Source organism: Battus philenor, unplaced genomic scaffold, assembly GCF_028537555.1.
Source record: "Battus philenor isolate CCGP_79_NKW_IND1 unplaced genomic scaffold, ilBatPhil1.0.hap1 SCAF_13, whole genome shotgun sequence".
Classification (NCBI taxonomy): domain Eukaryota; kingdom Metazoa; phylum Arthropoda; class Insecta; order Lepidoptera; family Papilionidae; genus Battus; species Battus philenor.
In genome coordinates this window covers 8,206,749-8,217,003 of record NW_027181675.1, presented here as the reverse complement: position 1 = coordinate 8,217,003, position 10,255 = coordinate 8,206,749, and the positions used below count along the sequence as shown (strand labels likewise).

The following is a 10,255-nucleotide window of genomic DNA, read 5'->3' as shown; positions in this document are numbered from 1 at the left end:
AACATATGATTATGTCTCCTAGAAAGGTTTGTACACGAAACTGTGGAACGCTATGTGAAATTTAATTAAATTCGAGAACGTAATATTGTCCAATAATAGTCGACAGCGATGTGCCACAGTCGACAGCTAATGCCCAAGCACTGCTGTCCTTTAAAATGGACCTAATATAAAGCAGTTTCTTTATATAAAAAGTATAATAATCTTATAATAAAAATGCTTGTTAAATAAAAGACAATCGTCATAATTTTAATCAGAACAATATTTGCGTTAATTTTTCAACATTGATGTTTTTTAAAATAATTTTGTAGTATTATCATAAAATTAATATATTTAAGTTTTTAAGAGTTGATGAAAAAATTTTTTAATACATAAAATAGGATTTTTGAATGGTGTAGCATATATTGGTAATTTTATGCATCAATATCAATCGGCTCGTTGGTCTAGGGGTATGATTCTCGCTTTGGGTGCGAGAGGTCCCGGGTTCAAATCCCGGACGAGCCCAATCACTTTTTTGATATTCATTAAAAAAATTTAAAGTATTAAGCAGTCTTTAAAAAGACTTGTACATTGATTTAAATATAATAATTCTTTTGCTCGACTTTTATTAAATAGTATTTTATGACTATAACAGTTTTGTTTATATGATGATAAACGAAATGTTTTAGACAAGTTTTCTTAATGATTAATTGTTTATATAATTTAAAGCGAGGAGAATCGAATAATTCAAAAGCAGCGCAGTTAGTGGGCTCGACTGCTCGTCATATATATTACCGCTAATCTGAGTGAGGCTCATTGTGACGGCTACAACGTAATGCGACGTGGCACGTTGCACTGCGCGTTGAAGACATCTCACTTGTAACATAACTGCGGCAGATATGGATAAGGGTCAATAAACTCATGACCCCGTTATAACGGAAGTTCATTACGCACAAATATTTTTTTGCGATATCCAGTTATCGTTTCAATAAAGTTTAGTCACTAGTCTTTTTTTAAATACTATTTCATTATCATCATTATCATTTGAGCCACAGAACGTCCACAGCTGGGTATAGGCCTTCCCCATAATTCCCCATTGGTGGACACCGCTGCACTGGTCGGCGCATGGTCTCCTATCCAGAATGTTAAGACCTTGACGCCGGTTCAAATATTGTTTTTTAAAAGAAAACATATTGACATTAACTTAAACTAAAAAGCCATCTGAAGTACATTGAGGTTATGAATCGCCTCTTCTCCTCCATTCCTATCACTGTGTGAAATAAAAACATACAGCGTATCGCACTAAGGGAAGTAGAATTTTATCTTGAATTTTGTTTCAACCTATAAAGACTTTTTCGAAATAGTTATTGTTTCGCTTTAACAACCTATAAATATTTATGTGTTAAGTGAAAACTATCTGCATGAATTTCCGATACAATTAAATGAAATGTTAATGTCATACATTTGCACTTTATCCATGGTAACGTTGATACCTATTTAAATTCATATTACTTTACGAATTACAAAGTCTATATGGTGTCAAAGTTTTTCGATTTAAATTGTTTTTCGCTTTCACCAAAAGAAAACAAATGTTACTACATTTTGATAGGTATATGATTAATCAGTTTATCTCACAATGGACAGCAGGAAATTCGTACACGCGTTCGCGGCCCACAACAATCCGTCAACGTCCAAAATAAAGCTGGTTAATGATTTCCAAAAGCCCCTTCGAATTGTGTCCGGCCAACTTGCATTATTTATAGAAACGCCTACTGATAGAAATCCGTTTTCATTATCTATAAATTAAATTTCCTTTTTTAAAATTTATTGTATACGAATTGATCTTCTACTTGCCTATTATACCTGATTTTTATCATTAAATATTTAACAAATTAATTAAATACCGTTTCAATATTATGGATATCTACAGGATGATTAGTTATAAGTGTAAAGCATTAAAGGAGTAAATTTATCAGCAAAATGTCTTAAAACTTTAAAACCATTAGATAATAATTAATTCTAATAACATATGTAGTAATCCAAATTTCGAACACGTTTTTTCTTAATATATTAACACTTTAGAAACCATTGGTTTTTGGATAGAGTGTATCATATATTCGTCGTTTCAGCCTATAGATGCCCACTCCGACGCTTACGGCTCCCCCAAAAATACATATCTATATGGGATATATCATAATCACCTCGTTTGGTATTACGATTGGCTGGGAACGATGCTGCTAATCTTCTAAAAACTTGTTTGTGAGCAGTAATCCTACATAATTATTATAATACAAGTATGAATTATATAAGATTTTATCCCGGGAATCAAACCTGCGACCTACGATCGTTAGTCTTAGTCCCTACCGCTGGGTTACCACAGCTCGTATCGTATATTGTATATGTCAAAGAAATGCCTACGGAAATACATAACGATATTCAAGTGAAACGATATTTATTTGTAAATTTTAAGGATTATTCTGAAGAAAGTAACCTACTGAAATTCGGTATTGCGATTATAATTACAAAGTTACAAGCAATGTACGAGTTCTCGATTTTAACGAAAACCTGGGATATATTAAATTAATCAAGATATATTTAAAAAAGTTAGAATTTTCTTTAAAAAAACTATATAGTGGCGAAAGAAGACGATGATGCTTCTCACGATGATGCAATCGCCACACTAGAAGTTACAATCGCACAATTGTTACTCCGCGTCTCCCGGCAGACGACATGCTTTGATGGAAGGGAGAACAACTGTCTTGTGTGTTGTTTAACTTGCCTTCAAGAACGCCTCTGAACACAACTGAATATGCTTTAAGTCGAAAAACATTATGAATCTTCTATAGGAATACAAAAAAGTTCTCTAACCTAAATGAAATGAAACACGTTTGCGGAAAGTACCCAGCTTGGCTGTCCTTACTGTTACAAAAAGCTTGTATCGACAAAATTACTTTGATATTTATTCACGCGCAGGAAAAATATCAAATATAGAAGATAGTTCCAACAGCCGAGCGGCATATTAAATGGCACACCGAATATTATTACGACGTTTGTCAATGGAGTGTTAGTATATGTTGCGGCGACTTTCTTAAAGGCGATTCGCATGACAAACAAGACAATTGTGCCCTCTTCGCAAAAAGTGTGCAGTCTGAGCTCGCGGGTTAGTATGCGATTGAATATAGCTTCCAATGTGAGCTCTACCATATGTTTTATTATGTCTGTGTGCGTGTATATATTACAGTTACGGCGTTATAATGCGATATTAAATTTTATCGTTTCATGGCTATCATCATGAAACCTGAGAAACGCTTATCAAAATAGTATCGGTGTTTTGCGTAACATCATAACAAATCAATGATTTCCGCTATGCAATAGAAAAAAAACTGCAATAATAACTACTTAAATGTCATCTAGTGCAAAAGCTCCATAACGCCATTATTTATGTTTTACATTTTAAAGAAAATTAGTAAAGATTCTCTAATAAAAATATTGCTAAAGGATGGTCTGGGCGGACTGTGTACTGTCAAAAGCAATAAAGGGGATTCAATATTATAATTATTTCTGTGGTAGGACTTGTGTCCAACCTTAACAAAATCGTCTATCCATTTTGTGCTACTACTCTACATACGTTGCTCATGCCGGTCAGTCTTAATGCCCGCTATCAGGCTCACCTACCTCCACTTCAACTTGTTTATTCAATAGTCTACGTTGGTTGCTTTTTTTTGACAACAAATCTTATTCCTGGTTCGACTTCGAAAAAACATTCACGGGAATGGCTGTAGTTTAATAAAAAATAAATAACGAAACGTATTTCAAAGTGACCACTTTATTTATTTACAGAATGTCTTATTACTAAACAACGTTAATTAAAAAAAAACGTTTTGTTTTTTTATATATTTTAAACGTAATGCTTTATATTTGATGTAATTTGTTTGATTATACCATGGTTGCACAGACTTATTAAGACTAGGGGCCACTCGGGCAAATCATGAACTGATGGCGGGCCGGCCGCCAGAAGTATGGGTTTTTAATTTTTTTTGGTTTTATTCTGGAATAGAATTCAATTCTTTTCGAATGTACGAGAGTATTATTTTTGCTGTCGGCGGGCCACCAGTATTCGACCGGCCGGCCGCGGTCTGTGCATCCATGGATTTAATCATAACACTGTGTTTTTTTAACGTCAATTAAAGTTATCTGGACATAGTTGTTTTAATTCATTCTGTGTTTTGGAATGGGAAAAAGTTTAGTTTCTGCTGTTCCAAATAATTCTATTTTATTTTTTCCTTTTTTTTTCCTCCGTGACAATCTTCTACATGAGTATATAAAAGAAATTGAATTGTTCTAGCCGTTTTCCGTTTATCATTTAAGTTAAGAAAATTTTGTTATTTCTGATAATAAATATTGCTTAATTTGATAGCTGTCTAAAATAATCAATATTTGCAGAAGTTCTTGGTTAATAAAACGTAAATCTAGTAACAAAAAACAACGAAATCTTATTACAAATACTGTCTTTGTAATAAATAAAATATATCCCTAATTACGCAATATTCACGGGATCACTCGACCGGAATAGTCACATACTTTCATAGACCTTTGCCGTAAATAGTAATTTACCCTGCCGTATTTTGTGTGACCTTAGTCAGACTGCCAACTACTTCTAATAAATAGATATTTACATAACACAATGAAATATACTCTACTCTTAATAATTAAGGGCAAGTGAAGTTTTTTATTAACGTAAAATTACGAAAACCAAACTCAAGAACATTAAAATTAAATTAATAGACAAGTATATTTATACTGACTTAAATACTTACAGTTACTTACATATATACATTTGTAGAAAAATTTTCGATTGGAACAGATTTTATAACTAACTGTTGAAACAGGTTTTAAACCATACTATGTGGTATAACATATATTTCTTCGTCTTAAGAAGGCAAATATATTGACCTCACTTAATTTTCAAATCTGACTTTATAACAAATTTGATGAAATGAGAGCAAAGTTTGCCAAATTGTGTTACATGGATTTTAAAACAAAAATTAGTATTCTTTATTATTTTAGTAATTAAACTGCTTACGGCACCGATAAATTTAAAATAGTAAAATGTAAAACCAGGAGATCCGTAGATGAAAGAAAGTAACAGACATGGTCATACACCTTGTAGAATAGTTGTCTGCTGGGGCCTTAAAGTTCTGGAGGAGAAACTAGGGATTGGAAGGAGCAATGAAGGACGTCCACCTACAAAGTGGACAGGCGACTTTAATAAGGTCGTCGGAAGACTGGATATACGCCGCTTCCAACAGGGCGCTCCAAGTCCATACTGGAGGCCTATGTTCATCAATATAAGTCCCACGGCTGAAGCGATGATGAGGATGGAAAAAGTAAAAAATTAATAGTTACATAAATAAATTTAACTATTAAGTTCGTAAATGGACGTATTTTCATTAAAATCTTTTAATGCAATATAATATACAAAAAAATGCTTTAACTTTTCATGTTTATAGCTCATTCGAAAGTGTCAATGAAAACTGTTTGAGAGACTTTTACTGCAGAAAAAAAAGACAATTTTTCCTGTTATTCCGCAGCACTAATGGCAGCTTTAGATTTCCGTTCCAAGCTGCAACGCAACTTTACTGGATGAGAGGCTATTCATACAACGACGTTTGTTTGTATCGTCTGTAGATTACTAATTTATTACTGGACATTTTAAAAATGTAATTAGATAATGATTTTGTATAGCATAGGATTTCTAAAAATTATCTATTTACACGGCTACAACAGTAAATGTATTATTTTTCATAAAGAGAATCATTGAAATATAGATGTTTCACGTTGTAATTGAAATCAAAAATCAATACAAGTTTAGCATTCTATATCGAGAGTACTTAAGAGGGCCTATACAATTGGTTACTGTTATCGTATTGCCATCATGATCATTTACTTGCGACGCAGAGGCGTGGTGGCTCACTCTGAGTCTTATTGACAAGCTCGCAGTCGCTCAAGAGCCGTGAATAGACGATTCGGGACGATGAGACAAGAGCGATGTAATCGATTACACGAGCGTAATTGTCATAGCCCAGCGCGCTACGAAGTTGAAATAGGAGTGATGGTGAAGAAAAAAGGCCTCTGAGGTTTGAATTCTGGAATGGGAACGCTTGGCCGACTAGCGCAGCGCTATCTACCCACGAGATGGACAGGTGATCGATGAAAGAAGTTAAATGCATGCCAAATCTATGAAGGAGGCCTACATTCAGCAGTAGGTGTCTTACTAAAATGATGATGATGGTGATGTATTACCACAGTAGGTTTAGATTCACAAAATTACCGCGTCTCACTCGTTATCTTGAGACGGTACGTACGTACCATTAGCTTAGTGATTTAACTAGCTACAGCGCCCTTTGAACAGGTAAACAGTAATGTTTGTGTCCTATTGTTTGGCGGCAAATAAGCGACGTGATACCCAAGTAGAATGCTTTTGCAAAAGAGGCCCTTTGCCAGTGAGACCTTCCACCATTAATAATATTTGCCTCATTTCCTGCGCATTTAAGTTTGCCGCAATCTCATTTGATTCAGAGGTTTGTACACGATTTGCCGTAATTAAATCGTGAGTAAACATAGAATCAACTAGTTGGTGCTTAAACGAATTTAAATAATTCGTAAAATGCTATTTTATATTTATTTTCTTGGTTAGTAAATAAATCTGTTCTTTGTGGTGATTGTGTATCATAAATTTTTCAACTATTGCTTTTCATAAAAACCAACAAAATTTCTAAATTAAAACTATTCTTTTTGTATCTCATCAGCGTGTGATAGATTATAGCATTAAGTACGTTATTTCCACTACGTTTATGATGGTGCGTGAAAGATAGTAGAAATTTTTTTAAAATATTTTACGGTATTCTTTTCTTGCAAAAACTTCATAGTCTATTAGGTATTAGTTAAAAATCTTTAGTTTTATAAGAAAAGATTAATATGTACTTCGACAATTTAAATATCGTGAATGCGTCTTTTATAATTATATTAAAAGTATACGTACATGAATATTACAAAAGTAGTTTTACTTCATTAAATACTCAATGGCCAGGTCATACATACGTTTGCGAAATATATTTTTTGGTACAAATTTCAACGATAAATATATAAATGAATAACGCTATATAGAAAATCGTACTAATTTTTTATAAGGAAATAATATATATAGATGGCTATATAACTTGTCTTTGCGCTTTTATAGTTCCGGAGAGGGCGGAAATGAGTTGCTGGCCGATACGATGTTCAGACGAGCGAGTTTTTTTTAATGTTAATGTTTTGTTTGTATAAAATACTTTCATTTTACTTTCCGTAACTTTAAGATCCTCAGTTAGGTTGGCGAGAAAATTAATCTTTATTGACAATAATTCGTAATGGCCTTATGGCCTTGTGAATAATGCAATTTACATTATTTTTTACGTGTTTTACGTGATCAGGTTAGGATCGACTGTTTAAAAGGTTTTGTGTTTATTGTACATACATATTAGTTATTACTACATATTCATAACATTTTTGTTTGTTTAATTTTTTATATAAATTGTATTTGTATTTGTATATTTATATTTGTATAATAATTTTATTTGTGTAAATTGCAATAATGTTATCTGGAAAATAATGTAGCTCAGGGTAGGTCATGAACACACAAGGCGAACGAAGACTTTGTTAAGGTCGTTGTTGGATTCAGGCCGCTTCCAATCGGTCATATTGAAATTTTATCTGGGAGGCCTGTACGATGATAATGACTTTAACGTTATTTCAGAGATCTTTTTTATACATTAAAATACTTTATTGTGTTCATATTCAAAGGACAGGTATTATTTTATCCATAAATTTTTATTCACGACAATATTTACTTAAAATATGTGTATGTTATTCTAGTGCATCAGACTAGGAATAAACAATGAAAATCCATTTTGAAGTTTCAGTTCGATGTTCTTATCTGCAATTAATATGCAAATACAAGTACAAACTATGCGGTAATTAAAGTTTGTACCTACCTGAGCAGTCCTCCAACACACTTTGAAGAAGCAAAGTCGCTCCTAACTACGAGTAATCACGAAATTTGAGTTATGTAAGACGCGATGAAGTTACCTCGCGATTGCGCTTCTGACAATAACCTTAGCTAAATAATAGGCCAGCTAAGGGCGAAAAAAAACAAACAGTTTTAGGGAGTGAGGTTACAAAACAGGTAGTAAGTGTAATAATAAATTTATAATCGTTTTTATTCCAGTTCTCAATGAATTAATGAGACAAAGAAAATAAAAAAATAACTATTCTTGTAAAACAATTCTGATAAATTAGAAGTACTTATGTAGTTTTTTTTAAACAATAACTGTATCACCCCAGATGTGTACATTATACGTACTGTCATGTTTTTTATTTTTGTCTCCATCTGCAATTACATATCTTTTAAATAAATGTTGGTTTTGATGGAGTAACAGACCAAAACATCACTGTATAATCAAAGCGCGTAGTTTCTTTTTAATTTATTAAACACTTTGTCATATAATAAAAAAGAAAGCTTTTTGGAATGACGTGTGGGACGACCATTTTGTTTTTTTTAAAGCACTTAATGTGTTCGACCTATGTTTTTTGATTAAGTACTCGAGTACTTGAGAAGAGACTCCGGTCTACAAGCGCAATCTGGGACGCCCATTCACCAAGAGCACAAACGTAAAGTTGCAAAGGTTAAAGTCAAAGACGCACTATTGCAAGCTTGCAATCGGTTCTATTGTAAATTTATGAGGAAGGTCCAGCAGTTGACGACCTACGGCTGAAATGATGATTGTATTGACTAGTGCTCTCTTTGTAAACTACGGAGAATGTTTAATATTCCTGAGGATGTTATTTTTAGACCATTTGCAAGCACGTCATATTGCTATTTCTACCGCATGTTCTTAAAAGCTTCCAGATGGTATTATATATATATATATATATATATATATATATATATATATATATATATATATATATATATATATATATATATATATATATATATATATATATTTGCTGCTTGTCATTTGTTTATGTAAAGTAACTATCTGCGAAAAAATTTAATTATTTTATAAAATTATTCTTTGGCAATACATGATTACTTAAATGAGCAAGAGGATAGTTTTTTCACTTAAAGTAAGCCCGTTGTTGCTTAAGTTTTACGTATTGAATCGTAAGCGTTATTTTTAAATGTCACTGATATTTGTTGCCACAATACGAACTCGCAGTCTTCGTAGTGTTTACCGCTAGAGTTAATGATCAACGTTGGTACATATTCCAGCGTCATTTTGCGCGGCAAGAAAAAGGGAATCAATATATCCTGAATAGAGACTGACTGACGACATAGTTAAAGTCGAGGGACGTCGCTAGATTTTGGGCAGCGCAAGACTGGCCATCTTTGCGAGCTGTGGGACCTGTGTCTCGCATTGAGCGTTTATCGTTTGCAAAGAAGAAGAGACTGCCCTGAACAACCGGCGGTAATAGACTGTGAATGTAATCAAAAGCGATTGACCACTATTCAGATTAAAGTGGGAGAAGCAACGTGGAAATTTTAAGCGGTACAAATCCTGTATAACCAGTTCATATCCCCAAAAGGACAATAACGTTATCGTAAAAGAGGGCAATTGGTCTTCCATTTATGATACATATAATAAAGTTTTTCTTTAAATGTTAAACTTATACTATATTAGATTTTTTGATTATTTAAATCGTATAAAAGTTAGTTTTTCAATAGTCAAGATGAATAAACAGAAAACATTAAATTTAACTTACATTCACTTTCTATTAGAACACGGGACACCTTCAGTGCCCAATTTTTTTAAAATCTGAATCTGAAGAACAGATAATGTCAAATTTTTAGAGTATTTTTTTCTATAGATAAAATATTTATTTAACCTGAACATTTATAAAAATTGGAAAGAATAGAATTTTTATATAACAAAAACAATTTTAAAGACTTATACGAGTATAGTTTGATCGGCGTATTGGTTTATTGTATTAAATAATTATTTACATGATGTCATGTTTACTTCGAAATTGATTTTACTTTCTATAATTTATACGTTTTACCATCGGCTCGTTGGTCTAGGGGTATGATTCTCGCTTTGGGTGCGAGAGGTCCCGGGTTCAAATCCCGGACGAGCCCAATTTTTTTTTTACACAAATTGTTATTAATCAACGTGTCTAAATGACAAATAGCAAACTGTCACCACACAAGCACATATGCAATCTGTGCCTTAGATAGTGA

At 32.8% G+C, this 10,255-nt stretch overlaps 2 non-coding genes across 2 annotated transcripts; both read left to right on the top strand.

Moving 5' to 3' along the window:
• The first annotated feature begins 429 nt into the window (after positions 1-429).
• TRNAP-UGG (transfer RNA proline (anticodon UGG)) lies at positions 430-501 on the top strand. Its single transcript has one exon. It is a non-coding gene; the product is annotated as a tRNA-Pro (tRNA).
• A 9,580-nt stretch (positions 502-10,081) lies between these two features.
• Positions 10,082-10,153, top strand: TRNAP-UGG (transfer RNA proline (anticodon UGG)). Its single transcript has one exon. It is a non-coding gene; the product is annotated as a tRNA-Pro (tRNA).
• Positions 10,154-10,255: the final 102 nt, after the last annotated feature.